This window comes from Microcaecilia unicolor, chromosome 1 (genome assembly GCF_901765095.1).
Source record: "Microcaecilia unicolor chromosome 1, aMicUni1.1, whole genome shotgun sequence".
Taxonomy (NCBI): domain Eukaryota; kingdom Metazoa; phylum Chordata; class Amphibia; order Gymnophiona; family Siphonopidae; genus Microcaecilia; species Microcaecilia unicolor.
Window position 1 is genome coordinate 712,855,044 of NC_044031.1, and position 8,299 is coordinate 712,863,342.

Here is an 8,299-nt window from a genome sequence, read left to right on the forward strand (position 1 = left end):
ATGGAGTGCTAAATAGTTCTTCCAAGACAGCAAGTACCTGAAATTTTAGAAAAATGAGCTCTAGGCCAGTAATTTTTCAACTCACCTGGATGGAGGCTTTCCTAGCCAGTCAGCTTTTCAGGATTAACCACGCTAAATGTGTACTAGCTGACACCTGGTAACATCACCAGAGGATGGTTTCTTTATCCATTCCCCCCCCCCCCCCCCCCCCCCCCCCCCCCAATATCTTGGTCCTGCTACCCTTTCTCCAGCTGTAGCTTCATCTGTCCTTGGAGCTAGGTGGGCTGGTAGCAGTCAAGGTGCTTGCTCTGTTACATATCTATCTCCACATAAGGAACAGCAGTGATGACCAAAAGTGTCAATGGTGTATAGCTGACTTTTATTAAATGTCTTTAGATATAACTCATCACAGGCTAATCATGCACATACATGATCAATCAAATAGACCTAATGAGGCCTTCAACTAAGAAATGAAGGTAAGATGCATCCAAAGTACTTAACACAAAATGAAACAAATCAACTAGAAGATTAAAAAAATTTATATATAGAATATAACATGGAAACTATATAAAAATGGGCAATTGGGAAGGTGCTACAGTGTACTCATAGATATAAAAGCAACTAAATCAAAACACAGTGATTTTAATTAAACATTTTGTATATGGCATTATATTGCTAGACACAAACATCAAACTGAGCAAATGCCAGTTCTTAATATTCCCCATCACTCATCACCAGGCACCAAGATGATACAAAGGTCCAAGTCTTGCTTTCTGCCCTAAGCATGTGCTATTTGTTCAGAGACCCAGGCTACACATTTTTGTTGCACACCCTGATAGATTTGGGGAAACACTACTGTGCACCATGCAGAGGGAGCTACACTGGATTCCTGGTTTAGGTCTTCTGCTCCCAGGTCAGCCAGGGGGCTGGAGATGCCACATAAGCAGTGACCACAGCTGCTGGGTGAAGGTAGTTCACTTGTGCAATGGGCAACACTTAGTTTAGGGTCTGTGACTGCAGTTATTGAAGGAGTGGTTAGGGTGGTGGACTTTGGTCCTGGGGAACTGAGTTCAATTCCTGGCACAGGCAGCTCCTTGTGACTCTGGGCAAGTCACTTAACCCTCCATCGCCTGCCACATTGAGCCTGCCATGAGTGGGAAAGCACGGGGTACAAATGTAATAAAAATAAAATAAACCTTAGTGCATGCTGCCTGGACTGGGGACTGGCTACAGTGGCTGGCTTAGGTAAACCAGGTGTGCAGCAGAGCAAATATATCCCTAGCTAGTTGTAAATGTCAGTTTTGAGCTGAACTGGAGACTAAAAAGTAGAAGGGTAATATTTATTAGAATTTATGTGGTGTATTTGGAGAAATTTCAGGCCCATAGCAGGCCACCTTCCTGCCCCTCCCCCTCCCCCATTGAATTTTGATAATTAAACTTCAAACCATCCTATATAAAAGCATCCACTGGATTGCATATAAGAACAGTTTTCAAAAGCCAATGATGTGGGTAAAAGGACTGTTTTGAGACTTGCACACTTAAGTGTATGTGAATTGTTAAGTTACTTATGGATTTTGCACCAAATTTGTAAATGATCTTGTGTAGTATGGATTTTTCATTAATCTCTGAAATGGCTGGCTGGATGGAACTGGATGTTTGCCCTATTATTCACTATACTAAAATCTAATTTTTATTACCTTAGTAATAACACAAAAGCTTTCTGTATTACCAGATAGTCTGACATTTTTGCAGCATTTCAAACTACTTCAGGCAGGAATCAGTTGTGGTAAAAAGGTGATACCTCTATATAATAAGCTACACAAAGTAATTATGCACTAATGGTAAAATTGTTACAGTATTTTTTTCATATCTTCTGAATAAGATGGTGAATAGGGCAAGTGAAAGTCTGAATCCCTTTCTGGAACTGTATAGAAAAATGGTTTACCCACTGTCTCCCCTGCCCACTACAGCCAATGAGAGGAGATGGATGGGTAGATGTGAATCATTTGTTTACTCTTTCCAAAAATACTGGGACTAGGGGGGCATGCGATGAAGCTACAAAGTAGTAAATTTAAAATGAATCGGTTTCTATCAATGTGTAATTAAACTCTGGAATTTGTTGCCAGAGAATGTGGTAAAGGCAGTTAGCTTTGCAAGGTTTCAAAAAGGTTTGGACAGCTTCCTAAAGGAAAAGTCTATAGACCATTATTAAAATGACTTGGGGAAAATCCACTGCTTATTTCTGGGATAAGCAGCATAAAATGTATCAACTTTTGGAATCTTGCCAGGTATTTCTGACTTGGCTTGGCCACTGTTGGAAACAGGATGCTGGGCTTGATAGACCTTTGGTCTGTCCCAGTGTGGCAATACTTATCTACTTATGAGATGGGAACAGTTTTTGCATCCTCTGGCCACACTTTGCATATACCCTGCCCCTTTCAGTCAGCAATTTGTTAGGCTTCTTGGTAGCCAAATTGAGTCTTTCTATTCTACTCCTGCTTTGGGAATATTTTTCCCCACTTGCAAAACTCTCTTCTAGCTTCTTAGGCAAGTCTTGCACCAAGTGTTTTGAAATCTTCCCACACATTTTCAATAATCGGGTCTGGGAACTGAACACATTCCATAATCACTACTTGTCTGTCTTGTAAGTACTGCATGATTGATTTTTTTTGGAACCATGTTTCAAACCATTGTCTTGCTGAATTATCCCAGTCTATCTTCCATTTCATTTCTTCTCTAACAGTCATTACGTCTCATTTAGGCTGTTAACACTTGATGAATTCTCTCATAGTAAATTTCCTGTACCACAACCCTAGCCCATACTAGATCCACTCCCATGCTTACCAGTTGGCAAGGTGTTCAAAGTCTTCCCTCTTTTTTTGAGGTATAGAACAGTGGTTTTTTTTTTTTTTCCATATTAGCAGTCAAAAGCAATTGGAACAAGGGGTTTTCTTTTCATGCTTTAGATCAGAGGTGGACAACCTGTGGTCTATAAGACCATACGAAGTAGACACAAACATAGTATTTAACCAAGTTTTGGTTATTTTTTAATTATTTTGCAAGTATTTTCAGAATAGCCACGCTAGTGTTTTTCCTTTTTAAGTTAGATTTTCACTTATGAGAAAGTCTGTGGAACTCTGCATTTGCCGTTCTAACATTACATAATCGGACATTCATGTGGCCATGAATCATGATCTCATCTCAAGTCACCATCTAAAGCAGGGGTGGGCAACCTTTATACACAGGGCCACATGAATGTCTGTACTATCCCTGGCAGACATTATGTAATGTTACAACTGGAAATGCAAAGGTTACCCACCCCTGCTTTTAGATGGTGACTTGAGATCATGAGTTTTCCTGCTAATTACTCTCTGCACATCACTGTTGTGCAAGCACACTGTAGTTTAGACAACTACAGTGTCAGCTAAACTTGCACTGAGTTGTGGCTTTTTTTTTTTTTAATGGTTCTCTTTCCAGATCTTGCTTCCATTTCAACTGTTCTGTGTAACTTCTGTTTTTTAATGATTTTCTGACAGTTGAAATGGCTAGTTGGAGACTGGCTTCTCCATCTTCCTTCCCAATGCTCAGACAGATGCCTTGAGGAGCCCATGCCTGTTGGATGAAGCTGAGAGGTTCCAGCCAGAGTCTTAGCTTAGCCATGGAATCAATCACTGAGCCAAGGGTGGGCCTGGATGGGCTCAGGCCCACCCAGTAGCAGCACACCGATGATGTGGCTGGCAGGGACAGGAATCCCTAAGCCTCACCAGCCAAAATCTCCCAAAACTGTCCCTCCTGCATACCTTGTAAATAACAGATTTTTGCCTGCAGCAATACATACTATTCGCCCCAGCCCCACAGCCTTCCCTCTGATGTATTCCCACTTATGCGGAAACAGGAAGTTGCATCAGAGGGAAGGCTGTGGGGCCAACATGAGCAGTGTGTATTAGTTGCTGCATGCGAAGGAGGGAAGATGTTTGAGAGACCAAATGGCATGCAGGCGAAAGAGGAAGAGACCAAATCACTTGTGGGACAGGGCAAAGTTATTCTGCCCACCCATCCTGGGCCCAGGCCCACCCAAAATTGGGTGTCTGGCTACGCCCCTGCACTGAACTTTATGGGTTTGGTTTATTGTTTTTTTTTCTTTACGTTGTTACTCCTTAGAAAGGGTATCCAAACTTTTGTACCTGTAATGGTAACGTTTGATGACTCCAAGCTGTTAAAATTCCACTAGTAATTCTGCATTAAAATGTGCAGAAAGATTTTGTTTATTTTGACTTCATAGACTGCCTTAGCTTGAAAGGTCAAAGCAGTTAACTAAAATTTACATTAAAACACTATCACCAATACTCTTCAACATAATGATGATCCCATTGGCAAAGTCCCTATCCAATCGAGGCCTCAACCCGTTCATCTATGCAGATGATGTTACAATCTACATCCCATTCAGACATAACAGAAATAACCAATGAAATCAACGACGGCCTGAACATCATGGACTGTTGGGCAAATTCATTCAAACTGAAACTGAACACAAAAAAACACACTGCCTCATCCTCTCATCTCAACATAACAAGTACAAACCCACAACCATAAACATTCCAGGACACACCCTCCCTACCTCAGACAGCCAAAAAATACTTGGCGTCACAATCGACTGCAACCTTACCCTCAAGAACAAGTAAACTCTGTAATAAAGAAAATGTTCTATTCAATGTGGAAACTGAAACGATTAAAACCTTTCTTCCTGAGAGAAACTTTTTGAAACCTAATACAATCAATGGTCTTAAACCATGCAGATTACTGCAACAGAATCAATGTGGGATGCAAAGAACAACTCACAAAAAAAACTCCAGACTGCCCAAAACACAGCAGCCAGACTGATATTTGGTAAAACTCGATTCAAAAGTGCTAAACCCCTCCGTGCAAAGCTGCAATGGCTCCCAATCAAAGATCAGATTAGCTTCAAAATCTGCACTTTGGTCCACAAAATAATCAATGGCGTAGTCCCAGGATACATGACAGATCTCATAGATCTACCAACCAGAAACAGAATCGGATCATCACGATCATACCTAAACCTACATTACCCAAATTGTAATGCATCCTGCTTCTCCTACATAAGTGCACAACTATGGAATGGACTTCCCAAAGCCGTGAAAACAATCCATGACCACCTAAACTTCAGGAAATCACTAAAACCCAACCTCTTCAAAAAGGCTTACCCCACCGACCCACTGTAAATCCCCACACCCAGCAACATAGCATAACCAATGACTGTAATGGACAACATACAATCTTCACTCCCTTGACCCTCATAGTGCCTGTTACACATCTACCTCATTTGACCACAATATAACCTTGTATTTGTTATCAACCGACTTGGCGAACGCCTTGACGGTACTATGTAAGCCACATTGAGCTTGCAAATAGGTGGGAAAATGTGAGGTACAAATGTAACAAATAAAAATAAATAAAGAAAAGTAAACATCCACATATTCCTAGAGGAGTCAGGCAAGGGAAAGCAAGAGGGGGTACAAAGTGAAATGTTTCAATGATCGCTCTCAGGATCTGCACTTAGAAGTATTTGTCCAGTTGAACTGAAGCAAAGACTGACCCAGTGGTTTCCATGGGGGAGTGAGGAACCTGAAGCAAAGCACTGACCCCCTTGAGCTCCAGGATGGACATGAAGGAACCACCCTTTCTTTGTAACAAAGTACAGTGATGATTGACTTTGTACTACAAGAGATTGTATTGACTTCTATTCAGTTAGTATTCACTGAAGCATACAATTGGACAAGTGTTACCTATACTCTTGCATACAACTGTGTATAGCAAAGCTGCATATTAAAACAGCAATAATGCCTTCTATGAAAAAGCAAGAATGCAAATATACCAGGCCCTAGATGGTTTTATAGTTTCAGCAGGGTAAAATTGTGGACTACTCTTTAAACAGTGGGCTGGAAGCCCAGGAACCAAAGGTGAAATCCTATTGACATTCCATGTGTGAGTTGCTGTTTCCTTTTACCTTACCTAGTTTGATTGTTTTATTGTACTTGAATTCTAACAATATGTAAGCTACCTTAAGCCTTTCTGGAAAAGTGAATTAACATTCCAAATGTATAAGTAATATTCTTTGTATTAGGCATCTGTGTGGCCAAAAAGTCATTTATGTTATTTTTTTTACCTGATTTTTGGGTGTATTGGGTTCACTTCACACACTGGGTGTTCATTGAATGCACACTAACTTTTTAAGGGAGGGGTGGGAAACCCAAGTAATCAAGGGCTGCAACCCAGTCAGGTTTTCAGGATTTCCCCCATGAATATGCATGAGATTTGCATGCCCTGCCTCCATTGTATGTAAATAGATCTCATGCATATTCATTGGAGGAAATCCTGGAAACATGACTGGGTTGTGGCCCTTGAGTACTGAGGTTGCCCTTACCTGTTTTAAGGTGTGCAAGTCAGTTTATACAGGTGTTAATTCATAGGTTTTATGTGTGTATGGGTAATTTGTGCACATTTACAAGTTTTTGGTGCCCGGCGACCTAACTATGCACTCAGAAAGCTGGTATGTGCACTCATATTGGGAAAACAGATCAAGCTGGCCCATACAAACTATACATTACTACAGTGGTTCTAAACCCAATCTCTAGGGCACATCCATCTAGTTGGGTGTTCAGGATATCCACAATGAATATGCATGTGTGATAGAGTTGCATAGCAAGTGAAGCAGTGCATGCAAATCTTTCTCTCATGCATATTCATTGTGGCTATCCTGAACACCCAACTGCATGGGGCTGAGCAGCAATGCCTTAGCAGAACAGCTTTGCATTGCTCCATTCTGTCTACTCAAGCCTGGCCCTCCCTTGTAGCTTGGGCAGGGAGCACAGCTGCTGCAAGGATCTCACATGCCCTGGGTACACCTTCAATCTTTTCCCCTCCAGCTCACCTGCCAGTGGCACAATGCCATGTGCTATTGGTGTAGTTTCAGCTCTAATACAAATGGGCTTTGCTTTGAGTTTCAGGTTCCTACATATTGGGTCAAACAAAAGGTCCAATTAACCCAGCACCTATTTCGAAAAGTGGCCAAGTCACAGCTAATAGCTGGCAGGATCCCTAAAGTAAGATTCCATGCTACTTACTGTACCCCCAGGGATAAGCAGTAACTTTTTGTAAGTCTGTCTTAACAGTTACGGATTTTTCTGCAAGGAAGTTGTCCAACTTTTTTAAAGCCAGCTAACTGCTTTTAACACATCCTCTGGTTGTAAGTAACAGAGCTTAACAATATGCTGAGGGGGCCCGATGATCAAAACTCTAGTGCTATTCTGAACAGTGGTATAACAATACCGCTGGAACAGCCCTAATGCTCAAAGCTAATGAGATGCAAATATAGATGCGCTCATAGCTTCAAGCATAGGAGCCAACTTTTCAAAATTATTGGAGGTGCTAAGCCCAATGGAAATAACCCCTCCCTGGACACATACAATACCGCTGGAACAGCCCTAATGCTCAAAGCTAATGAGATGCAAATATAGATGCGCTCATAGCTTCGAGCATAGGAGCCAACTTTTCAAAATTATTGGAGGTGCTAAGCCCAATGGAAATAACCCCTCCCTGGACACATACAATACTGCTGGAACAGCCCTAATGCTCAAAGCTAATGAGATGCAAATATAGATGCGCTCATAGCTTCGAGCATAGGAGCCAACTTTTCAAAATTATTGGAGGTGCTAAGCCCAATGGAAATAACCCCTCCCTGGACACATACAAGGAACTTTCTCAATATTGGGGGTGCTCAGCACCCCCAGAGTCGGCTCCAATGGCTTCGAGTATTAGGGAGTTTTGTGGGAGGATTTTGCTTTGCTTTGCGCAGAAGAGTTCAGCAGTAAGCTCAGCTTCTGTGTGCATGCGCCTGGTAAAACCTGAATGTGAAGCACATGTTGTCTGTTTTCTGCAGCCTAAATCTAAGTGTTTTTTTTTTTCTGTATGTTTATATTTAGTTGCAAGTAACAGGCACCAAAGTGTGCTGTTTTGTTTTGTTTTTTTTAAGCATGGCTGCTTTAAATTTAGACATAGGCCAAGAATGCCAATGTGTGCTTCACGTTTGGGTCTGCTGTTTCTCACAACCAGCGTTCAAGGACTTGCATGAGATTCCTTCTGCTTCTAAAAGCAATCAACAGCAGTAGATTTTGCAGAAAGAATCCTGAGAATCAATGGAAATCCTCTCTTCCAACACCCTTACGCCTGTTCGGACCTGGCATTATTCTTTTCCAGGGGTAAGGCACCTTTGTTTCAGGTG